This window comes from Scyliorhinus torazame, chromosome 12 (genome assembly GCF_047496885.1).
Source record: "Scyliorhinus torazame isolate Kashiwa2021f chromosome 12, sScyTor2.1, whole genome shotgun sequence".
Classification (NCBI taxonomy): domain Eukaryota; kingdom Metazoa; phylum Chordata; class Chondrichthyes; order Carcharhiniformes; family Scyliorhinidae; genus Scyliorhinus; species Scyliorhinus torazame.
The window spans coordinates 228,764,900-228,791,205 of NC_092718.1; the positions used below are offsets into that span (position 1 = coordinate 228,764,900).

The window sequence follows — 26,306 nt, forward strand, 5'->3', positions numbered from 1 at the left end:
CACAAGTGAACCTTGCTGTCGGGAATTCCGCCCAGTGGAGGGGGAGAATCACGGAGGGCCCAGAGAATGCCAGGTTGGGCCCGCTAATTATATGCAAACGGTGTTTACTGTACATGCGGAGTGAAACGCATTAACACCGCTTTCGAGGCACCGGAGAATTGCGATTTGGCGTAAGCCCGCCGCGATTTGGGCATCAAAATCGATTGTCCGCCCAATCGCCTTTCCCGATTCCGGTGTCAGCTGACAGAGAATTCTGCCCAGCAGCTCCAACAATGTGGAATCTGTATGGGTAGAGATAAGAAACATCAAGGGGCAAAAAATGTTGGGTTATATATAGACCCCCAAACTGTAGTGGTAATGTTGGGAGTGGCATTAAATAGGAAATGAGAGACGCATGTGATAAAGGAACATCTGTAATTATGGGTGAATTTAATCTGCAGATAGATTGGGCAAATCAAATTAATCACAATACCGTAGAGGAGGAATTCCTGGAGTGTAAATGGGATGTTTTTCTATATCAAAATGTTGAGGAGTAGAGAACAGGCCACCCTAGACTGGGTATTGTGCAATGAAAAATTGGCAATCAGGTTGTGCAAGGCCCCTTGGGGATGAGCAAGTATAATATGATATAATTCTTTCTCAAGATGGAGAGTTATGTGGTTGAGGAAACTAGGGTCTTGAATCTTAATAAAGGAAACTATGAGGTGCGAGTTGACTTGATGGATTGGGGAATGTTACTTAAAGGATGATGGTGGTTAGGCACTGGCAAACATTCAAAATTGAAAATGAAAATCACTTATTGTCACAAGTGGGCTTCAATGAAGTTACTGTGAAAAGCCCCTAGTCGCCACATTCCGGCGCCTGTAGCACACGGGTAAACTGCAACAATTGTTTATTCCTGTCTGGCACAAAAATAAATGTGAAAGGTGGCCAAACCATGGCTTGCAAAGGAAATTAGAGATATATTAGATCCAGGGAATAGGTATACAAATTGGCCAAGAAAAACAGGAGACCTGAGGAATGGGAGCAGTATAGAATTCAGCAAAGCAGGACAAAGGGACAGATTAAGAAGGGGAAAATAGATACAAGAGTAAGCTTGTGGGGAACATGAAAACCGACTGAATACTTTTATAGTTATGTAAAGAGAAAAAAATTGGTGAAGACAAATGTTGGTCCCTTACAGTCAGAAACAGGGGAATTCATAATGGGGAACAAAGAAATGAATGATCAACGAAATACAAACTTTGGTCTGTCTTCACAAACGACACAAATAAGATTAGTGAGCGGGAGGAACTGAAGGAAAATCAGTATTGGTAGAGAAATGGTGTTGGGGAAATTGAAAGGATTGAAGGCCGTTAAATTCCAGAGCCCGGTAATCTACATCCCAGAACAATTAAGGAAGTGGCCCTAAAAATAGTGGATGCATTGGTGGTCATCCTCCAGGATTCTATAGACTCTGGAACAGTCCATACAGATTGGAGGGTGGCTAATGTAACCCCACTACCGGGGCCGTTTAGTACAGGGCTAAATCGCTGGCTTTGAAAGCAGACCAAGGCAGGCCAGCAGCACGGTTCGATTCCCGTAACAGCCTCCCCGAACAGGCGCCGGAATGTGGCGACTAGGGGCTTTTCACAGTAACTTCATTTGAAGCCTACTTGTGACAATAAGCGATTTTCATTTCATTTTCATTTCAAAAGGGAGGTAGAGAGAAAACAAGGAATTATAGATGTCAGGGAACTCGTGCTTGACAAATCTACTGGAATTCTTTGAGGATGTAACTTTAGTTGAGTTGATGAGAGGGAGCCAGTGGATGTGGTTTATTTCTACTTTCAGAAGCTTTCAACAAAGTCTCACATGAGAGATGTAAAATTAAAGTGCATGGGATTGGGGTAGTGTATTGAGATGGATAGAAAACTGGTTGGTAGACAGGAAACAAAGAGTAGGAACAAACGGGTCTTTTTCCAAGTGGCAGGCAGAGTACAGTGGGGTACCGCAAGGATCCCAGCTATTCACGAAGTATATTAATGATTTAGATAAGGAAACTAAATGTAATATCTCCAAATTTGCAGATGACACAAAGCTGGGTGGGAGGGTGAGCTGTGAGGACGATGCAAAGATGCTTCAGTGTAATTTGGACAAGTTGGGTGGGTGGCCAAATGAATGGCAGATGCAGTATAATGTGGATAAATGTGATGTCCGGCACACGCTGCCAGTCTGGGCCCTCTCTCTACGGTCATGGGACAGCTTCTCCTGTAGAGACACACCGAGAGCATCGTTAGTCACACGTCTGATTCACCATGGAGTGGGGAGAGAGAGAGAGAGAGAGTGGTGTGAAGGGAGTGTTGGAGGGTGAAGGGAGGGTTGGGGGGGGCTGAAGGGAGGGTTGGGGAAGTGAAGGAAGGGTAGGGAGGGTGGGGCGGGGGGCGAAGGGAGGGTTGGGGGCAAAGGGAGGGTTGGGGGCGAAGGGAGGGTTGGGGGGGCGAAGGGTGGGTTGGGGGGGGTGAAGGGAGGGTGGGGGGTGCGAAGGGAGGGTTGGGGGGTGCGAAGGGAGGGTTGGGGGTGCGAAGGGAGGGTTGGGGGGGCGAAGGGAGGGTTGGGGGGCGAAGGGAGGGTTGGGGGGGCGAAGGGAGGGTTGGGGGGGCGAAGGGAGGGTTGGGGGGGGCGAAGGGAGGGTTGGGGGGGTGAAGGGAGGGTTGGGGGGGCGAAGGGAGGGTTGGGGGGGCGAAGGGAGTGTTGGGGGGTTGAAGGGAGGGTTGGGGGTCAAGGGAGGGTTGGACGTCAAGGTACGGTTGGGGGTCAAGGGACGGTTGGGGGTCAAGGGATGGTGGGGGGTCAAGGGAGGGCTGGGTGGGTGAAGGGAGGGTTGCGGGGGTGAAGTGAGTGTTGGGGGTGAAGGGAGGGTTGGGGGGGTGAAGGAACTGTTGGGGGGTGAAGGGAGGGTTGGGGGGGTGAAGGGAGGGTTGGGGGCGAAGGGAGGGTTGGGGGGGTGAAGGGAGGGTTTGGGGGGTGAAGGGAGGTTTGAGGGGGTGAAGGGAGGGTTGAGGGGGTGAAGGGAGGGTTGGGGGGGTGAAGGGAGGGTTGGAGGGGTGAAGGGAGGGTTGGGCGGTGAAAGGAGGGTTGGGGGGGTAAAGGGAGGGTTGAGGGGGTGAAGGCAGGGTTGGGGGGTGAAGGCAGGGTTGGGGGGTGTGAAGGGAGGGTTAGGGGGTGAAGGGAGGGTTGGGGAGTGAAGGGAGGGTTGGGGGGGTGAAGGGAGAGTTGGGGGGGTGAAGGGACTGTTGGGGGGTGAAGGGAGGGTTGGGGGGGTGAAGGGCGGGTTGGGGGTGAAGGGAGGGTTGGGGGGGTGAAGGGAGGGTTGGGGGGTGAAGGGAGGGTTGGGGGGGGGTGAAGGGAGGTTTGGGCGGTGAAAGGAGGGTTGGGGGGGTGAAGGGAGGGTTGGGGGGGTGAAGGGAGGGTTGGGGTGGGTGAAGGCAGGGTTGGGGGGTGAAGGGAGGGTTGGGGGGTGGAGGGTTGGGGGTGAAGGGAGGGTTGGGGGGGTGAAGGGAGGGTTGGGGGTGAAGGGAGGGTTGGGGGGGTGAAGGGAGGGTTGGTGGTGAAGGGAGGGTTGGGGGGTGAAGGGAGGGTTGGGGGGGTGAAGGGAGGGTTGGGGGCGTGAAGGCAGGGTTGGGGGGTGAAGGGAGGGTTGGGGGGGTGAAGGGAGGGTTGGGGGGTGAAGGGAGGGTTGGGGGGGTGAAGGGAGGGTTGGGGGGGTGAAGGGAGGGTTGGGCGGTGAAAGGAGGGTTGGGGGGGTGAAGGGAGGGTTGGGGGGGTGAAGGCAGGGTTGGGGGGTGAAGGGAGGGTTGGGGGGGTGAAGGGAGGGTTGGGGGGTGAAGGGAGGGTTGGGGGGGGTGAAGGGAGGGTTGGGGGGGTGAAGGGAGGGTTGGGGGGTGAAGGGAGGGTTGGGGGGTGAAGGGAGGGTTGGGGGGGTGAAGGGAGAGTTGGGGGGGTGAAGGGAGGGTTGGGGGGGTGAAGGGAGAGTTGGGGGGTGAAGGGAGAGTTGGGGGGGTGAAGGGAGAGTTGGGGGGTGAAGGGAGAGTTGGGGGGGTGAAGGGAGAGTTGGGGGGGTGAAGGGAGAGTTGGGGGGGTGAAGGGAGGGTTGGGGGGGTGAAGGGAGGGTTGGGGGGGTGAAGGGAGAGTTGGGGGGGTGAAGGGAGGGTTGGGGGGGTGAAGGGAGGGTTGGGGGGGTGAAGGGAGGGTTGGGGGGGTGAAGGGAGAGTTGGGGGGGTGAAGGGAGGGTTGGGGGGTGAAGGGAGAGTTGGGGGGGGTGAAGGGAGGGGAGTTTAATAGCGTTTGGAAGGTTTTGGAAGGGGGGCCGCCCGGTGCAGGTTGCTGACTGCCTTGCGGCACTGGAGGCCTGTCCTTCTGATCACGCTGAGCTGACAGCCGCTACCACTTCATCCCAGGCACCAGTGACTGCCCTGTGGCTCTCCCTCCAGGACCGTCTTCTGGCCTCGACCGCATCTTAGTGCCTCCCCAGGTCCGCGACTCCAAATCCTGTGGCTGGTCGTATCGGGGCCATGGCTGCGAGCTGGCTGGGGTTGGCTGTGCAAGTGCTGCTCGACCTTGTTAGAGGGGGGCTGCCGAGCGCAGTCCTGGCAAATCGGCTGGCGAGCCTTCATTTGAGGAGTGAAGCCCGTGGGGCTTTGTAAGTGGACCAATTAACATTATATTGCGCTGCCGGCTTCGCTGGGATGAGCGGCGGGATGCCCATGGCAATTCCTGCTTGCTACCACATTGAGGAATCTTTCCAGAAAATCGTGCCCAGAGTCTCTGTTGAGGAGGTTTTCAAAGTGCTCTTTCCAGCGAGCGCGGACTGTTTCTCTGCTCATGATGAGCATATCTCCATTCTTGGCCAGCAGAATGATGAGACCTCAGGTTACTAGACTGTAGGTGATCTTAACTGCTCTAAAGAAAGGTCACGGGTGTTGGTTAATGCTGGATCGCCTGTGCTTTCTCCACCCACCGTCTGTTCTTTAGGTTGTGGGTTTTTTACTGGACCTCCACTTTCAGCAGTCTGCAGAGCTGCTTCTTGCTCTTGAATTGGTTGCTGTATCAGGTTCAGAAAACCCTTGTGCTGGGGCTGACCAGCTCCTGGATTTCCTGCTCATTCTCATTAAACCTGTCTCCCTCAGTGTACCTGAACAGGTGCCGGAGTGTGGCGACTGGGGGCTTTTCACAGTAACTTGATTACAGTGTTAATGTAAACATACGTCTGACAATAAAGATTATTATTATTAAAGTGTCTCTTCGCAGCTGCTGATTACGGAGACCTTGAGGGCAAACCAGATACTGTGGACACTTTGTGTCTCTGGGAATTGTCAGGTTAGCTGGATGAATAGGGCTCTCAGGGTCTTTGAGTGCTTCAGTGTTGATTTTCCTGCGGCTCCATTGATGTTGATCACAGAGTGGATTAGACGATGGTCTGACCAGCAGTCATTGGCTCCCAAAATGACATGGATGGTATGCACATCCTTGTAGTCTCTCACTAGGTTGACAATGTAGTCAAGTTGGAGTCCGGGGTGGACTTCTCTGTTTCTGAGACTAAGTGTTGATGCCAATGCAGAATTTGTGGACTTTCACAACAGAAAAACTGCTGCCACGCCCGGACCGATTACGCTACTATTAAGGGGCCAGCGTGCCACGTGGAACACAATCGATTCCAATGAGAAACGGTGCGGGATTCGCCGGGTCTGTGATTGACTCGGGAGGCTGACAAGCTGCAGCCATGTGTACGCATTACACTCCCCACACACACACATCCCAGCCAACAGGATGGCACTGGTTGTGCTGGGGCGCGTGCTATCCTGATGGGTCAGCTGGGGCTGGGTGCCCTTGGGGGGACACCTATACGATCCGTGGCACTAAGTTCAAAGTGGGCTGTTAGTGGGGTGCGCAACTGCAAGGCTGCCTTGCAGGCTGCGGGAATGGTGATCCGTGTCTGTCCACCCGACCCCACAGTTTACCTCCTGCGGCCCCCCGGCTACTCCCCCTAGGCTGTGGCAGAAGCCCCCCGCCAGCGGCACGACTGTCAGCACGCTATGGCGATGTTGGCCACTTTCCGTACCCCTTTCCCCCAACAGCCATGGCGCGGTTTCAAGATTTTTAAAAGCACAAGTGAACTCGACGGGAACTCAACCCATCTGCGACGGAGAATCGCGGAGGCCCCAGAGAATACCGGATTGGACCGGCTCATAATTTGCAAATGGTGTCTGCTGTGCGTGCATTCCGGAACGCATTGACGCCGCTGTCGAGGTGCTGGAGCATTGCGATTTGGCGTCAAATCAGCACCTGTTGCGATTTTGCCATCGGAACCAATTATCCACCCAATCGCTTTCCAGTTTTTGCCGTTGGCTAACGGAGAATCCCCGCCGCCAATGCTTGGAGTGTGTTGCTACAATGCCTTGTGGTCTCTCTCTGAGACGAAACTAGGTGTTGGTTATGGCATGGCCTTGTTCTAGACATTTTGTCGCAGCAGGGATTGTTGGTATTGTATTCCCTACCTCCTCTCTGAGGATGACACCTCCCCAGACGTCTGTGTCCTTTCCAACTTTACCATAGAGTCATATAGGTCAACAGCACAGAAAAGGTCCTTCTGGCTGATAGTGTCTGTGCTGGTCAAAAACAACCACCGCTGGTCAAAAACAACCGCCGCTGGTCAAAAACAACCGCCGCTGGTCAAAAACAACCGCCGCTGGTCAAAAACAACCGCCGCTGGTCAAAAACAACCGCCGCTGGTCAAAAACAACCGCCGCTGGTCAAAAACAACCACCGCTGGTCAAAAACAACCGCCGCTGGTCAAAAACAACCGCCGCTGGTCAAAAACAACCGCCGCTGGTCAAAAACAACCACCGCTGGTCAAAAACAACCGCCGCTGGTCAAAAACAACCGCCGCTGGTCAAAAACAACCGCCGCTGGTCAAAAACAACCGCCGCTGGTCAAAAACAACCGCCGCTGGTCAAAAACAACCGCCGCTGGTCAAAAACAACCGCCGCTGGTCAAAAACAACCGCCGCTGGTCAAAAACAACCGCCGCTGGTCAAAAACAACCGCCGCTGGTCAAAAACAACCGCCGCTGGTCAAAAACAACCGCCGCTGGTCAAAAACAACCGCCGCTGGTCAAAAACAACCGCCGCTGGTCAAAAACAACCGCCGCTGGTCAAAAACAACCGCCGCTGGTCAAAAACAACCGCCGCTGGTCAAAAACAACTGCATAATGGACTTCCGGTGACAGGGACGTGCTGAGAATCTCACATCAGGTGGCTCTCCTCCTAGAAACCCGAAAATAGGCTCTTTCACCCGAAATAGCCGCTAATACAAAGGAAGAAAATATCCTACGTTTCAACCAACATCAGCACGAAGGGAGATGCTGAAAAACAGCCACTCCAGATGGCATGTAAAAACAAGAAGTGGAAAAAGCCAGAAGCAAATGGCTGAGCCGGCAGGCGCATGAGGTGTCGAAACGCAGGCCTCGCCAGAACTAGAAGCATTACCCGCCGCACCAGGAGCCCCCCTCCCCCCCGGAGGGGCGTTTGGAGGATGTTTATAACAACGGAACTGAGAGATCACGGAGAGGAGATGAAAAGAGATATACAGGCTGTGGTCTGGGTGTCGGTCGCCGAACCTCTGGCGGCAATGCAAGTGGTCCTGGACAAGGTGGAGAGGCGATGGGAAGCCCAGGAAAGCACCATAAAGGAGCTAGAGAAGGCCTCAACAGACCAGGGCGACCGAATCACCGCGCTGCAAAAGGGATCTGGGTGTCCTCGAGCACGAAGATGCAGCAGAAATACGGAAAGTAAATGGAATGTTTGCATTTATAGCAAAAGGAATTGAATTTAAATGTAAGGAAGTGTTGTTGATACAAGGCATTGGTAAGACTGCACCTGGAGTATTGTGCACAGTTTTGATCATCTTATTTGAGGAAAGATGTAGTGGGTGCCTGGAACTCGCTACCGGAGGAGGTAGTGGAAGCAGGGACGATAGTGACATTTAAGGGGCATCTTGACAAATACATGAATAGGATGGGAATAGAGGGATACGGACCCAGGAAGTGTAGAAGATTGTAGTTTAGTCGGGCAGCATGGTCGGCACGGGCTTGGAGGGCCGAAGGGCCTGTTCCTGTGCTGTACATTTCTTTGTTCTTTGTAGTGACATTGGAGGCAGTTCAGACGAGGTTCACTAGGTCGATTCCAGAGATGAGGGAGTTGTCGTATGAGGAGATATTGAACAGTTTCGGACTTTACTCTCTAGAGTTCAGAAGAATGAGGGGAGATCAATATACAAGATGATAAAAGGTCTGGATAAAGTGGAGCAGATTCTTCCTCTTGTGGGACACTCTGAAACGAGAGGTCATAACCTTAGAATAAGAGGTAGCAAATTTAAAACAGATTTGAGGAGAAACTACTTTTCCCAAAGGGTTGTGAATCTGTGGAATTCGCTATCCCAGAGTGCAGTGGATGCTGGGACAGTGAGTAAATTTAAGGAGGAGTTAGACAGATTTTTAATTGGGAATGGGTTGAAGGGTTATGGCAGGTAGGACAGTGGAGTTGACATGATCACATTGAAGGTACAGTAAGAAGTCTCACAACACCAGGTTAAAGTCAATGAGATTTATTTGAAATGACAAGTTTTCGGAGGCAGGTCACAAACACAGCATATATAGACAGACACAATTGCAAGATAACTACAGATTAGAATGTGAAGAATGATTGGAATGTGAGTCTTTACAGGTAAACAAGTCTTTACAGGATCAAACAGTGTGAGTATAGTGAGGGATAATCACGGGTAATCGAGGTGTGAATTGTCTCAAATTAGGACAGTTAGTCATAGAACATACAGTGCAGAAGGAGGCCATTCGGCCCATCGAGTCTGCACCGACCCACTTAAGCCCTCACTTCCACCCTATTCCCATAACCCAATAACCCCTCCTAATGTTTTTGGACACTAAGGGCAATTTAGCATGGCCAATCCACCTAACCTGCATATCTTTGGACTGTGGGAGGAAACTGGATGAAACCCACGCAGACACGGGGAGAAGGTGCAGACTCCGCACAGTGACCCAGCGGGGAATCGAACCTGGGACCCTAGCGCTGTGAAGCTACAGTGCTAGCCACTGTGCTACCGTGCTGCCCCAGTTAGTAGGATTCTAATGGGGTTACATATAATTTGATAGGAACCCAAGATCTCGGTTGAAGCCATCCTCATGCATGTGGAACTTGGCTAACAGTTTCTGCTTGGTGATTCTGCGCTGTCATGTGCCTTGGAGAATGTTTACTCGAAGATCGGAGGCTGAATGTCCTTGATTGCTGAAGTGTTCCCCGACTGGAAAGGAACATTCTGCCTGGCGATTGTTGTGCGGTGTCCGTTCATTCGTTGTCGTAGTGTCTTCATGGTCTCGCCGACGTACCATGAAACATTGAGGGTGTTTAAGCTCGGGAGGCTAAATTGTCTACTCCTGCTCCTAGTTCGTGTTCTAGGGAGGTGATGCTCTGGCTGTTTTCGCCATCCAGCTCTTGGTCTGCGGCATTGTAGGTAACAGTTGAGGAGACCATGGATGAATCTGAGCGTTGGCTTAGCAGGAACTGATTATCTTGTCACCGAAGGCTACTATTCGGACTGCTGAGACTAGCTCGGACTTCAACGACGACTGGTGAGATAGTAGAATGCCCAAAAGCCCACTGCAGTTGAAACAGCATTGCAGGCATCGTGATGAAGTGACAATGGCCCTTAATTTCGAGTGAAGAATTCAGCTCCGTCACAAAGTATTAGGAAATACAACACTATACATTATCTCCATACTATCCCCGGTTGAATGTAAAAGCAGCAGTGAAAATCACCAAAGGAATCAACAAAACAAAAGCAAATCTAGCACAGCTGTATACAAGACAATCCACAAGTGGAGACACACGTGGATTGAAGACATGGAAAGCAGTCCAGTCCAAAGACTGATGTCACGTTGCACCCAAACTACTCTTCCATTAGCAAAGAAGCTCCTGAAGCCAGAAGTAGTGAAAAAAGTGACTGAAAAAAATCAAGACGAAAGAGCAGAAAGCCCAATTTTATTTTGACACCCTGCTGAACCATTGCCAGAGTTGAACATTGGAGTGCCCGTCAGGGTACAAACCTTCAATTCTCTCAACAGGAGCCCATGTGGCAACTTGAGACATTCGTAGAGCAGTTGTCGCCTCGATCATATGCGGTGGAAGTGAACGACCAAATGTACCGGCTCAACCACAGGTTTATCTGGACAACTGGAGAACATAGAACAATACAGCGCAGTACAGGCCCTTCGGCCCACGATGTTGCACCGAAACAAAAGCCATCTAACCTACACTATGCCATTATCATCCATATGCTTATCCAATAAACTTTTAAATGCCCTCAATGTTGGCGAGTTCACTACTGTAGCAGGTAGGGCATTCCACGGCCTCACTACTCTTTGCGTAAAGAACCTACCTCTGACCTCTGTCCTATATCTATTACCCCTCAGTTTAAAGTTATGTCCCCTCGTGCCAGCCATTTCCATCCGCGGGAGAAGGCTCTCACTGTCCACCCTATCCAACCCCCTGATCATTTTGTAGAAGTTGTTCCTCGTCTGCAAGCGGCTGCTCAGGAAGATGGGATCTCATCAGTTGCACAGACCATCACTCCTGAAGGTCCACCGGTCCCTAAAAACGGAAATGGAATAACAGCAACAGTTACTATGGCAACAAGTGGCACAGGAACAACAATCTCCTGAGAAGTTACATCACCCAGTACCATTACGAGACCTGCACAACGTAATGGCTATGTATGGATCGCATGTGCAGTGATTGATGAGAATAATAGTTTGTTAATCATAGAATCCCCACAGTGCAAAAGGAAGCCATTTGGCCCATCAAGTCTGCATTGACCCTCTGAAAGAGCACCCTACATAGGCCCACTCCCCCGTCTTATCCCATAACCCCACCTACCTTTAGACACTAAGGGGCAATTTAGCATGGCCAATCCACCTAACCTGCACATCTTTGGATTGTGGGTGGAATCCGGAGCACCCGGTGGAATCCCACGCAAACACAGGGAGAACTACAAACTCCACACAGGCAGTCATGCAAGGCCGGAATTGAACCCGGGTCCCTGGTGCTGAGAGACAGCAGTGCTAACCACTGTGCAACCATGCCGCATGAGAACAGTTGTAGGTCACTTGTGTAGCTCATGGTTAGCGCATGTAAATTTGCTTTGTTCATTATGAAGAGTACTTGGATTTTGAATTGCAATCATTACTACATGCCATAGTCATGGGACCTCTGCCATGAGGCATAGGCATGGTGACAGCCGTGTAACACTCAGCTCAATAAAGACATTACACTAGAAACACTGTAGTCTTTGAAGTCGTAACATCACCTCCTCAAAAGGAAATGAAAAGTACAAATCGGCAGGAACAGAAACAAAAAAGAGAACAAGACATGCTGTCTTTAACTTGCTGTGCAGTGATTATTGGGCGCTCTACCAGTCACCAAGGTCAGGAAGTAGATTGAAACTCAATGAAAGGCTCTATAGTTGTTTGGTAAGGGGTCAAGGGGCAGGGTATTCATGACCATCAGTGGTGCCAACTGAAATAACAGGCCTGGAACTTTCACCTACAAAAAGGTTTAATCAAATCCTTGGCCCAGATCGGACTGTCAGCAGCGAAGTTGTGGCTTATGAAGCAGCCGACATTTTAAATTACATTTTTATTCTTTTGGTCGGCTGCAATGGGAACCTCCAGGTGGTGGGGTTCCCAGGTATCTGCTGCTCTTGTAGTGGTTGTGGGTTTGGAAGGTGTTGTCGAAGGAACCTTGGTGAGTTACTGCAGTGCATCTTGTAGATGGTGCACACGGCTGCCCCTGTTTGTTGGTGGTGGAGGATTTGAATGTTTGTGGATGGGGTGCCAATCAAGCGGGCTGCTTTGTCCTGGATGGTGTTGAGCTTCTTGAGTGTTGTTGGAGCTGCACTCATCCAGGCAAGTGGAGAATATTCCATTACACTCCTGATTTGCGTCTTGTGGACAGGCTTTGTGGGGTCAGGAAGTGAGTCACTCTCCGTAGGGTTCCTAGTCTTTGATCTGCCCTGGTAGCCACAGTATTAATATGGCTAGCCTAGTTCAGTTTCTGATCAATGGTAACTCTCAGAATGTTGATTGTGGGGGATTTAGCGATGGTAATGTCATTGAGTGTCAAGGGGCGATGGTTAGATCTTGGTGAGTTACTGCAGTGCATCTTGTAGATGGTGCACACGGCTGCCTCTGTGCGTCAGTGGTGGAGGGAGTGAATGTTTCTGGAAGGGGGAGCAATCAAGTGGACTGCTTTGTCCTGGATGATGTTGAGCTTCTTGAGTGTTGTTAGAGCTGCACTCATCCAGGCAAGTGGAGAGTATTCCATTACACACCTGACTTGTGCCTTGTAGATGGTGGACAGGCTTTGGTGGGTCAGGAGGTGAGTTACTCACCATAGGATTCCTCGCCTTTGACCTGCTCTGTAGCCACAGTATTAATAAGAACATAAGAACTAGGAGCAGGAGTTGGCCACCTGGCCCCTCGAGCCTGCTCCGCCATTCAATGAGATCATGGCTGATGTTTTGTGGACTCAGCTCCACTTTTCAGCCCGAACACCATAACCCTTAATCCCTTTATTCTTCAAAATACTATCTATCTTTATCTTAAAAACATTTACTGAAGGAGCCTCTACTGCTTCACTGGGCAAGGAATTCCATCAATTCACAACCCTTTGGGTGAAGAAGTTCCTCCTAAACTCAGTCCGAAATCTACTTCCCCTTATTTTGAGGCTATGCCCCCTAGTTCTGCTTTCACCCGCCAGTGGAAACAACCTGCCTGCATCTATCCTATCTATTCCCTTAATTATTTTATATGTTTCTATAAGATCCCCCCTCATCCTTCTAAATTCCGAGTACAGTCCCAGTCTACTCAACCTCTCCTTGTAATCCAATGCCTTCAGCTCTGGGATTAACCTAGTGAATCTCCTCTGCACACCCTCCAGTGCCAGTACGTCTTTTCTCAAGTAAGGAGACCAAAACTGAACACAATACTCCTGGTGTGGCCTCACTAACACATTATACAATTGCAGCATGACCTCCCTAGTCTTAAACTCCATCTCTCTAGCAATGGAGGACAAAATTCCATTTGCCTTCTTAATCACCTGTTGCACCTGTAAACCAACTTTTTGCGACTCATGCACTAGCACACCCAGGTCTCTCTGCACAGCAGCATGTTTTAATATTTTATCATTTAAATAATAATCCCTTTTGCTGTTATTCCTACCAAAATGGATAACCTCACATTTGTCAACCATGTATTCCATCTGCCAGACCCTAGCCCATTCACTTAACCTATCCAAATCCCTCTGCAGACTACCAGTATCCTCTGCACTTTTTGCTTTACCACTCATCTTAGTGTCGTCTGCAAACTTGGACACATTGCCCTTGGTCCCCAACTCCAAATCATCTATGTAAATTGTGAACAATTGTGGGCCCAACACTGATCCCTGAGGGACACCACTAACTACTGGTTGCCAACCAGATAAACACCCATTAATCCCCACTCTTTGCTTTCTATTAATTAACCAATGCTCTATCCATGCTACTACTTTACCCTTCATGCCATGCATCTTTATCTTATGCAGCAACCTTTTGTGTGGCACCTTGTCAAAGACTTTCTGGAAATCCAGATATACCACATCCATTGGCTCCCCGTTATCTACCGCACGTGTAATGTCCTCAAAAAATTCCACTAAATTAGTTAGGCACGACCTGCCCTTTATGAACCCATGCTGCGTCTGCCCAATGGGACAATTTCCATCCAGATGCCTCGCTATTTCTTCCATGATGATAGATTCCAGTACCTTCCCTACTACCGAAGTTAAGCTCACTGGCCTATAATTACCCGCTTTCTGCCTACCTCCTTTTTTAAACAGTGGTGTCACGTTTGCTAATTTCCAATCCGCCGGAACCACCCCAGAGTCTAGTGAATTTTGGTAAATTATCACGAGTGCATTTGCAATATCCCTAGCCATCTCTTTTAGCAATCTGGAATGCATTCCATCAGGGCCAGGAGACTTGTCTACCTTTAGCCCCATTAGCTTGCCCATCACTACCTCCTTAGTAATAACAATCCTCACAAGGTCCTCACCTGTCATCGCCTCATTTCTATCAGTCACTGGCATGTTATTTGTGTCTCCCACTGTGAAGACCGACCCAAAAACCTGTTCAGTTCCTCAGCCATTTCCTCATCTCCCATTATTAAATCTCCCTTCTCATCCTCTAAAGGACCAATATTTACCTTAGCCACTCTTTTTTTGTTTTATATATTTACAGAAACTTTTACTATCTGTTTTTATATTCTGAGCAAGTTTACTTTCATAATCTATTTTACTCTTCTTTATAGCTTTTTTAGTAGCTTTCTGTTGCCCCCTAAAGATTTCCCAGTCCTCTAGTCTCCCCCTGATCTTTGCCACTTTGTATGCTTTTTCCTTCAATTTGATACTCTCCCTTATTTCCTTAGATATCCATGGTCGATTTTCCCTCTTTCTACCATCCTTCCTTTTTGTTGGTATAAACTTTTGCTGAGCACTGTGAAAAGTCGCTTGGAAGTTCTCCACTGTTCCTCAACTGTTTCACCATAGAGTCTTTGCTCCCAGTCTACCTTAGCTAGTTCTTCTCTCATCCCATTGTAATCTCCTTTGTTTCAGCACAAAACACTAGTGTTTGATTTTACCTTCTCACCCTCCATCTGTATTTTAAATTCCACCATATTGTGATCGCTCCTTCCGAGAGGATCCCTAACTATGAGATCATGAATCAATCCTGTCTCATTTCACAGGACCAGATCTAGGGCCGCTTGTTCCCTCGTAGGTTCCATTACATACTGTTCTGGGAAACTATCGCAGATACATTCTATAAACCCCTCCTCAAGGCTGCCTTGACCGACCTGGTTAAACCAATCGACATGTAGATTAAAATCCCCCATGATAACTGCTGTACCATTTCTACATGCATCCGTTATTTCTTTGTTTATTGCCTGCCCCACCATAATGTTACTATTTGGTGACCTATAGACTACTCCCATCAGTGACTTTTTCGCCTTACTATTCCCGATTTCCACCCAAATGGATTCAACCTTATCCTCCTTAGCACCGATGTCATCCCTTACTATTGCCCGGATGTCATCCTTAAATAACACAGCTACACCACCTCCCTTACCATCCACTCTGTCCTTCCGAATAGTTTGATACCCTTGGATATTTAACTCCTAGTCGTGACCATCCTTTAACCATGTTTCAGTAATGGCCACTAAATCATAGTCATTCACGATGATTTGCACCATCAACTCATTTACCTTATTCCGAATACTACGAGCATTCAGGTAAAATACACTTATGTTGGCTTTTTTTACCTCTGTTTTGAATCTTAACACCTCGATCAGTAATCTCTCCTAAGTTATATTTCCTCTTAACTTTTCTCCTAATTTTTCTTGTTGTTGAACCCATATCTTCATGTAACAACCTGCCGCGTCGCTTACCATTAATGTTTTCACTTCCCGTTTTATTCCTTTTAGTATTCCTGGTCCTATTCACTGAGCTCCCCTCAGTCACTGTACCTTGTACTGTCGCCCTTTTTGATTTTTGACTATGGCTTCTCTGCCTTACACTTTCCCCCTTACTGCCTTTTGTTTCTGTCCCTGTTTTACTACCTTCCAACTTCCTGCATCGGTTCCCATCCCCCTGCCACATGAGTTTAAACCCTCCCCAACAGCTCTAGCAAACCCCCCCCCCCCCCCCCCCCCCCAAGGACATCGGTTCCAGTCCTGCCCAGGTGCAGACCGTCCCGTTTGTACTGGTCCCACCTCCCCCAGAACCGGTAATATGGCTAGATTGTTGCTTGACGAGTCTGTGAGACAGCTCTCCCAACTTTGGTTTCAGCTCCCAGATGTTTGTAAGGAGGATTTTGCAGGGGTTATGGGGAGCAGGCAGGGGAATGGGGATGAGAAAAATATCAGCCATGATTGAATGGTGAGTCGACTCAATGGGCCGAGTGGCCTAATTCTGCTCCAATGCCTTATGGTCTTATGCCTGCCATTGTAGTTTTCGGTGTCCAAGGTGATGTGGTCCGTCCAGTTTCATTCCTTTTTTGTGTTTTCAATGCTTGCTCAGCCATTTCAGAGGGCAGTTAAAAGTCAACACATTGCTGTGGATCTGAAGTTACAGGTCGGACAGACCAGGTAAGGATGGCAGATTTCCTTCCCTCATGGACATTAGCAAACCAGCCTGATACGAGACTCCTGAAACAAGCGTTCTACCCAGAACTTCGAGAAACGAGCCTCAGGATGGCAGAGGGAACGCGTCAAGGAACCTTCAAAGCTTCCGTGAAAAAGTGCAACACCAACACCGCTTAAAGTGATGAAAAAGCATCTGGGAAGGAGCTGAACACCTAGAGTTTCATGACCAAGAGTAAACTGAAGCCTTTAAGCATCAACAGAAAAAGGAGCGTGTGAAACCCTGACATTGTACCCAACCGCTCCTCCAACAACCGCCTGCCCCACCTGTGACAGAGACCGTCGGGTGCTCACTACACTCCTCAATTGCCGGAGAACTCGGGAAGCAAGTCATCCTCAACTCCGAAGGACTGTCTAAGAAAGAAGGCGACACAGGCATCTACCTGGCAATATAGAAAACTGCCCAGGTTATGTCCTGTACACAAAACGTAGAACAAATCCAACCCAGCTAATTCCCACCTTATCAGTGTACTCTCCAGGGTAATCAAAAGTGCCATCAAGCACCACTTGCTCAGCAATAAACTGTTCACTGATGCTTAGTTTGGGTTCAATCAGGGCCACTCAGCTCCCAACCTCATTACAGCTTTAGTTCAAACTTGGACATGATAAATATACTCCAGAGGTGAAATAAATGTGACTGCTCTTGATTAAGGCCACATTTGACCGAGTGTGGTATTAAGGAGCCTTAGCAAAATTGGAGTCAATGGGAATCGGGGATGGGGTGGAGGGGAGCTCTCCTCTGGTTGGTGTCATACCTGGCACAAAGTAAAATGCTTGCTGCTGTAGGAGGTCAATCATCTCAGTTACAAGACCTCACTATGGGAGGTCCTCAAGGTAGCATCCTAGGCCCAACCATCTTCAGCTGCTTCATCAAGGACCTTCCTTCCACCATAAAGGCAGAAGTGGGGATGTTCACTGATGATTGTATAACATTCAGCATCATTTGCTATTTCTGAGATACTGAAGCAGTCCATGTGCAAATACAACAAAATAGGGACAATATCCAGGCTTGCGCTCATAAGTGGAAAGTAACATCTGTGCCATACAAGTGCCAGGCAATGACCATCTACAAAAATTGAGATCCTAACCACTGGCCCTTGACATTCAACTGCATTACCTCCACTGAATCCTTGACTGAATTGCAGTAGCTACATAAATACCACGGCTACAAGAGCAGATCAAAAGGCTAGGAATCCTGTCCTCCATCTATATATATATAATATATATCAATATAGCAAAATAATAATAATCAGGAGTGTGATGCAATACTCGCCTGGATGAGTGCAGCTCCAACAACACTCAAGAAGCTTGACAACATCCAGGAAAATGTAGCCCCACTTGATTTGCAGATGATACTAAGATTTGTGGAGTTGCAGATAGCGAGGAGGACTGTCAGAGAATACAGCAAAATATAGATAGATTGGAGAGTTGTGCAGAGAAATGGCAGATGGAGTTCAATCCAGGCAAATGCGAGGTGATGCATTTTGGAAGATCTAATTCAAGAGCGGACTATACGGTCAATGGAAGAGTCCTGGGGAAAATTGATGTACAGAGAGATCTGGGAGTTCAGGTCCATTGTACCCTAAAGGTGGCAACGCAGGTCAATAGAGTGGTCAAGAAGGCATACAGCATGCTTGCCTTCATCGGACGGGGTACTGAGTACAAGAGTCGGCAGGTCATGTTACAGTCGTATAGGACTTTGGTTCGGCCACATTTGGAATACTGCGTGCAGTTCTGGCCGCCACATTACCAGAAGGATGTGGATGCTTTAGAGAGGGTGCAGAGGTGGTTCACCAGGATGTTGCCTGGTATGGAGGGTGCTAGCTACGAAGAAAGGTTGAGTAGATTAGGATTGTTTTTGTTGGAAAGACGGAGATTCAAGGGGTCCTGATTGAGGTCTACAAAATTATGAGAGGTATGGACAGGGTGGATAGCAACAAGCTTTTTCCAAGAGTGGGGGTGTCAATTACAAGGGGTCACGATTTCAAGGTGAGAGGGGGAAAGTTTAAGGGAGATGTGCGTGGAAAGTTTTTTACTCAGAGGGTGGTGGGTGCCTGGAACGCTTTGCCAGCAGAGGTGGTAGAGGCGGGCACAATAGCATCATTAAAGATGCATCTAGACAGATATATGAACGGGCGGGGAACAGAGGGAAGTAGATCCTTGGAAAATAGGTGACAGGTTGAGATAAAGGATCTGGATCGGCGCAGACTGGGAGGGCCGAAGGGCCTGTTCCTGTGCTGTAATTTTCTTTGTTCATCCACAAGCATTCACTCCCTCCACCACATACATACTGTGGCAGTATTATGTACCATCTACAACATACTGTGGGAAAACAAGGCTCCTTAGATACCACCTTCCAAACCCACAAACGTTGCCACCAAAAAGAGCAAGGGCAGCAGATAGGAGTCACCACCACCTGGAAGTTGCCTTCTCAGCCATGCAGCATCCTGACTTGGAAATATGTTGCTGTGTCAAAGTCCTAGAACCTCCCTAACAGCATAATGGGTGTACCTACACCACATGGACTGCAGCGGTTCAAGCAAGCAACTCACCACCACCTTGAAGGGCAATTAAGGATGGGCAATAAATGCTGGCCTGGCCTGTGACGCCCACATCCCAGGAAAGAAAAAACCCAATGGGGAGCATCTACCAGATGAGCCGTGCTGAGGATTGTCGTCATTGTTGTTGGCAGCTCAGCTTGTTCGGCTCTAAACCTGGTCAGCTGAGGTGTGTAAGGGTCATTCCAGTTTCGCCCCTTATTTCCCCTTTCTTTCATTTTCCAGTTATCATTTTTGATGCATGGCTGATTAATGGACACGTATCTTTACGTCAAGCAGCGAGAGAATGAGGAAATGAGAAGTTACTGAAGAGAAAACTCAGCTAGTTTGAACAAGAGCTTCAGACCTTTCGGAACTATAGAGAGAGATGGGGTAGGACTTGGTTATATTGATTGGCTGGTGGCAAATCAATTGGCCCAAAAGGCCATATTCTGTCAGATAGCTGGTAGTGATTAGATCTTATCCAACTGAAATGATTTTAAAAGTGACAAGGAGCTCAGTTTGACTCCTGGCAGCACAGGGAAAGGTCCTACTCTCTCTCCTCCATGCTGTCTCCAGAAAAGTTGTGCGCACTGCATTCCTGGAGCTGCAGAGAAACTGGATGAATTAATCTACAGGAAAATCATGACAGGCTGCAAACAAAGCCAAGAACCTTCTCTCTCTCTCCAGAAAGACTGAGTGCTGTATTTCTGAAACTACAGCAATGTGAATGAATCTACAATAAAAACCTTGAACTGAAAGCAAGGTTTGAAGAGGAGGGTGTTAAAAAACACCATCTGCAACAAAGACTCTTTTTCCTTTTATTCATGATTTTTTACCCCTCTTATGTGTCTGTCTAGTCTGCGAGGGTGGGGCAAGTTAACGTGGGGAATTAGGAATTAGTTAATAGTTAACCAGTTGTATTTGTTGCATATGTCCTTATAGTTCTTATTATTAATAAAAAGTAATTGCATTTACATTTATAAACCTGGTGACTGTAAATATTAGGCAGCCAAGTGCCAAAGACTTGGGGTATTTTTCCAAGGATTATTGGTAAATTCACTTATGTTGTGACTCCGGGTCAAGTGGGGCTGGAATTGACCGTGCGCTAGCCCAGGGCGTCAGAACAAGTGTCAGATGTCAAAGCAATGACACCATCTTCCTCTCAGAAACTACCTGTTTTAAAGAAATCTGGAGAAAAGAACATTCTGGAGGCAAAAGCTACCTGGTTAAATTTAGTATTGACTATTTCTTCAGAGGAATCACTATTCAAAACATGTATTTAACTTGCAGCAGGGAGAGTGTACTTTGCTCTTTTGAGCGGTCACAAATGCATTATAAAACACCATTCTACTTACTCATTAACAGAAAAATAATAATTGGTTAACAATTTCCTCATCTCATTCGTTATTCATTAATGCATCTTCCAGAAGATGTTTACGGAGCATGTGTGAGATTCTGATTTTTAAAATGTGTTCAGGGGTACGGCAGTTGCTGGCATTTATTGTAGTTGATGCCAGTCAGCCACATTGGTCTGTGTTAGGAATCACACACAGGCCATACCAGATGAGAACAGCAGATTTCCTTCCCTAAAAGGATATTAGTCATTAGACAGGTTTTGATGGCAATTAGTATTCTCATGGTCACCATTACTCATAGTAGCTATTCCAGTTTTATGTAATGGACTGAATTTAAATTTCCCAGCTACTGATTGGGATATGAATTTACATCTTGAATCATTAGTCTAGGTCTGGAATAGTAATATAACCACTGCGCTCCCATACCCATGTATATATTAGATTTAATTTAAATAACCCCGAGTTATGCAATTACATAATTAGATTTGGACAATAAGATAAGCTCCTAATAAGGAACTTGCAGTACCAATATTATTGAATAAGTATGTTTATTACAAAAATGTATTAGTGGTTTGAACCCCATTAAAATGAACTGAATAGATGTTTAAAAAGAAACAAAAACATAGGGATAAAGGATATAGAAATTGAATGGAGTGAATTAGAGCAGGTAGCTCCATGTGAAAAGTCAGCACCAGTATAATGGGCTTACTGTACTTCAATTTCCATAACTCATCTGCAGCTGCATTTCAGCACTGATTTTACAAATGTTGTCAACTTGGAAAAATATCATCTCATAAAATGCTGTTAATTACTCTGGGAGGAGATCCCACATGGCCTGCTTTAACAAGTGAAGTGTTTTGTTTGTTACATTATTTTTTCACTGGTCGCTGTGCTTAGAATACTAGGTTACTGATAACTATTTCAGAAGCTAAACCATACATTTTGTACCTAGTTGAATAAACTAGGATTGTTTTGACTGGAAAGACACGAGGCTGAGGGGATACCTGATAGAAGTCCACAAAATTATGAGAGGCATAGACAGGGTGGACAGTCAGAGGTTTTTTCCAAGGGTGGGAGTGTCAATTACAAGGGGGCACAGGTTCAAAGTGAGAGGGGGAAAGTTTAAGGGAGATCATCTCAGCTCCAGGACATCACTGCAGGAGTTCCTCAGGGTAGTGTCCTCGGCCCAACCATCTTCAGCAGCTTCATCAATGACCTCCCTTCCATCATAAGTCAGAAGTGGGGATGTTTGCGGATGACTGCACAATGTTCAGCACCATTCGTGACTCCTCAGATAATGAAATGCAGCAAGACCTGGACAATATCCAGGCTTGGGTTGACAAGTGGCATTTTACATTTGTGTCACACAAGTGCCAAGCAATGACCATCTCCTACAAGAAAGAGGATCTAACCATCGCCCCTTGACACTCAATGACATTACCATCGCTAAATCCCCCACAATCAACATTCTGAGAGTTACCATTGATCAGAAATTGAACTAGGCTAGCCATATTAATACTGTGGCTACCAGGGCAGATCAAAGACTAGGAATCCTACGGAGAGTGACTCACTTCCTGACCCCACAAAGCCTGTCCACAAGACGCAAGTCAGGAGTGTAATGGAATATTCTCCACTTGCCTGGGTGAGTGCAGCTCCAACAACATTCAAGAAGCTCAACACCACCCAGGACAAAGCAGCCCGCTTGTTTGCTCCCCCCTTCCACAAACATTCAAATCCTCCACCACCAACAAACAGTGGCAGCCATGTGCACCATCTACGAGATGCACTGCAGTAACTCACCAAAGTTCCTTAGACAACACCTTCCAAACCCACAACCACTACCATCTAGAAGAATAAGAGCAGCAGATACCTGGGAACCCTACCAGCTGGAAGTCCCCCCCCCCCCCCCCCACCAAGTCACAAATCATCCCGACTTGGAAATATATTGTCATTCCTTCATTGTTGCTGGGGCAAAATCCTGGAACCGCCTCCCTAACAGCACAGTGGGTGTACCTACATCTCAGGGACTCCAGTGGTTCAAGAAGGCAGCTCACCACCATCTTCTGAAGGGTAACGAGCGATGGCAATAAATGTTGGCCTAACCAGCGACACACATCCCATAAATGAACAAAAGAAACACTATATGCCCTCTAGCTAAAACAACCACTATGCCAGAAGCAGCTCATCTCTTCACCATTCAAGGTAGGTAAGGATTGGCAATAAAAATATGGCCTCACCAGCATCACCCACATCCCCAAAAAAACTCATTTTAAATTACAGTCTGGGATGCAAGAGGTAAAATGTAGATGCATTCTCACATAACTGTTGCATTTCATCAGTTTGACATTCGGTCAGGGACATACAAGCAGAAAGATGTCTGTAAAAAGCAGACAGTTATGGACCTAACAACCTGTGATTGTATATTGCAAGTCATTCTGTGGCAGGCCTCCACCAGATAAGCAGCAGGGGTGGTGCCACAGGATGTTTAAGAGTGAAGAGAGAAATATATTGTTATTGTTTTCACATTGAGAACATTAAGATAATTACTGTAAATGCTGCTTTCAGTGAGTATTGTACACTTGGATATCTTATTGCTTTATAATCTGTAAGATGGTGGGCGAGTAAATATTCTGCTGTGGAATTCAGGCAACAACATTAGGTACAATTTAAATAGTGTAGTTTGTTCAGAGGAGTCTTGTTACATTTAACTCTTATATTGGGCCTTCTGATAAAGGAAACAAAAGGTTTTTTAAAAAAAAGAAGTTGGCACTGACATTGGTCCCAAGGACATATTTAGCACAAATTTCCCAAACCTAGCATACATCGGTGCAATCTGAAAACAAACTGCCTATTCATGATGACAAGGCGTTCATGGCACTGCACGAGATGCTGTTCTTCCTGTTGATTCAGCACTGCCTTAAACTTTAACCCACAAAACAGACTCCAGAACCAGGCGGATGATTTTGCAGTTAATAGCTTGTTCTTATGTTTAAAATATGGATTTGTTGTTTCTTGAAATAGGAGACATTTTAGGATGGAGGGGATGTGGGTGTTAACACCGTGGCCAGAACCACGGGTTTAAACCGGCGGAGATGGACGGTATGTACAGGGGGTGGGGTTGGTGAAGGCAAGCGATTTGTATCTGGAAGAGAGCTGCGGGAGAGCATAGAGCTCCCGAAGGGAGGTGAATTTAAGTATTTACAAGTATGGGACTTTGCATGGAAGGTGTGGAAAGTTTCCCAGGCTGCTGAAATGTGCCCTTTTAGAACAGTTGCTGCTTCCGGACGTGAAAGGGGACTGTAGGATTGGGGACATTAATGGGTGGCTGGGAGAGCAGGGGGGTACGCAAGTGGTGAGGATCAAAGAGAAATGGGAGGAATTGGAGGGAGGGAGAAGAGATAGTTTGGGGAGTATAGAGTGAGGCACTACATGGATGAATTCGACCTCCCCGTGTGCGAGGATGAGTTTGATACAGTTTAAGGTGGTGCCCAGGATGCACACGACGCGGGTGAGGATGAGTGGGTACTTCCAGGGAGTGGCAGATGAGTGTGAGAAGTGTGAGAGGACACCAGCAACACGTGCACATGTTCTGGGGGTGTGAGAAGATAAAGAGAAACTGGGCAGGATTGTTCGGGACACTAGCAAAGATTGTGGAGGTTGAGGTCAGGCCAGACCCTATAGTTGCGATTTTTGGGATATCGGAAAAGCCGGAGCTTATGGAGGGGAGGAAGGACGACGTCGTGGCCTTCGCCACACTGGTTGCCTGGTGAAGAATTTTGCTGGAATAGCGGCGACCACTCCGCCGGGGGGTGACTGCTTGGCTAGGGGATCTATACGACTTCCTCCGGTTGGAGAAAATAAGTGAGGGGTTCAGCGGAGGACTTTGAGGCACCACGAGGATTGTTTATCAACATGAGGATTGTTTATGACAATGTTGGAGTTGTTTGTCGGGGGGGAGGGGGGTTTAAAACGGGGGGAAAAATGCAGACTGTAAAACTGAGTGTTGGGGACGGTGTTCCCCAGATTATTTAAGTTTGTATTTTTTTAATAAGTTTGGAATAAAATCCATTTTAACAAAGGGAGCCGAGTTCACTTCTGGCCTTGGGTGACCGTGTGGGGTTTGCACTTTTGCCAAATGTCTGCATGGGTTTCCTCTGGGTGCTCCGGTTTCCTTCCACGGTCTAAAGATGCGCAGGTTAGGTCCGGTTGTGGGGTTACAGGATAGGCCAGGGGAGTGGGCTGAGGGAAGGTGCTTTTTCAGAGGGTCAGTGCGGATGCGATGGGCCAAATGGCTTATTTCTGCATTGTAGAAATTCTATGGTTCTTATGGCTAGAAAGATGGTGCAGGAGGGAGGGCTTTAGCTGGAATATAGGAGCCAGCTCCAGGGGAGATGGAACCTGTAGAGGCTGGACAGGTTCCCAAAGAAAGCTGGGGCAGGAGGGAGGGCTTTAGCTGGAATATAGGAGCCAGCTCCAGGGGAGATGGAACCTGTAGAGGCTGGACAGGTTCCCAAAGAAAGCTGGGGCAGGAGGATTTGCCAATGCTATTGGGGAAGATTTAAAGGGAACCAGGAGATAACATCAGAGAAGAATACCAAGGTGCTCAGAATATTGGAGACAGGGAGCACTAGAGTAGAAAATAGTGAGTCATTAGCTGGGCTCAAAATAAGCAGAAAGTAATAAAGTCTAAACTAGGGTTACTATGTGTATATGAGAATGTGCAGCATGTGGCAAATAAGATTGGTGATTTACAGGCACAGATTGCTATGTGGAAACATGTTGTGGCAATAACAGTGCTTTTGTGGCACAAAGTGGAACAGGACTGGGTATTAAATATTTCTAGATACACGGTGGTCAGGGGAGATAGGAAAAAGAGGGGAAGGTTGGTAGTATTAAGGAGAACATTGCAGTGCTGGAGAGGATGTGCCACGAGGTCAAAACAGAATACGAATTTGGATGGAGCCAAAGAACAAGAAAGTTAAATTACAATGATCGGTATAGTCTACAGGCTGACAACTAGTGGGAAAGATAATAAATTTGTAGAGGAATTACAGAAAAAGGCAAGAATTATAGTTATAATGGGGGACTTGAATTATCCAAATATAGACTGGAATAGTAGTAGCGTCAAGGGCAGAGAGTGGCAAGAGTTCCTAAAAGTGTCTTCAGAAACATTTTCTATGACAGCTAGATCTGGTTCTTGGAAATGAGATGGGCTCAGTGGATCAAGTGTCAGCAAAGGATCATTTAGGGGACAGTGATTGTTACCTGGGGGAAAGCCAACTTCAATGGGGTAAAAATGGGCCTGTCCCAGATAAACTGGAATCGAAGGTCAGCAGGCAAGACTTTAATGAACGATCGGCTACCTTTAAAGAAGATATTGTTCGGGAAGTCAAGCTATATGCCCAGAAAAGGCAAATAAATCCAGAGCTCCTTGAATGACATAACAGTTAGAGAGTAAAGTGTACTTATAGCCAATGTCAGGTGGATAATACAAGAACCTGGCTGAATATGATGCAGCACGTTCAGAGGGGAATTGAAAAAGGAAATGAGAAACAAAAGTATGAAAAGAGACTGGCAGTTAACATAGAAGGGAATCAAAAAGTTTTCTATCGGGATATAAATAGTAAAAGGGTGGTAAAGGGAGGAGTGGGGCCATTTAGAGGCCAAAAAGGAGATTTTTACAAATGGCTTAAGTGAATTCTTCACATCTGACTTTACCGAGGATACTACACAGCTCATGGTGAAAGAGGTGGTACTTCAGACACTTGAAGGGTTTAAAATTGATGTGGATTTGGTATTGGTTAGGCTGCCTGTACTTGAAGTTAATAAAACACCAGGATTAGATGAGACACATCAAATTTTACTGAGGAGATCGAGTGAAAATTGTGACGCTGGGCACAATTTTCCAGTCTTCATTGGGACACTGGGTGGTGTCAAAGGACAGCAGAAATCCAAACGTTGCATCATTGTTCAAAGAAGATTGTAAAGATAAGCTCAAAAACTAAAGGTCAGAAAGTTTAACCTGAACAGTGGGGAAAATCCTAGAAATGATAATTTGGAACAAATTTATAGTCAC

The 26,306-nt window shown here is 47.4% G+C and overlaps 1 long non-coding RNA gene across 1 annotated transcript in view; it reads right to left on the reverse strand.

The window, feature by feature from the left end:
• Positions 1–8,626: 8,626 nt before the first annotated feature.
• LOC140387049 (uncharacterized) overlaps positions 8,627–26,306 on the reverse strand; it is a 54,647-nt gene continuing 36,967 nt past the window's right edge. Inside the window, exon 2 of the long non-coding RNA XR_011933734.1 lies at positions 8,627–10,699. This is a non-coding gene — a long non-coding RNA (uncharacterized lncRNA). The remainder of the gene's footprint in view (positions 10,700–26,306) is intronic.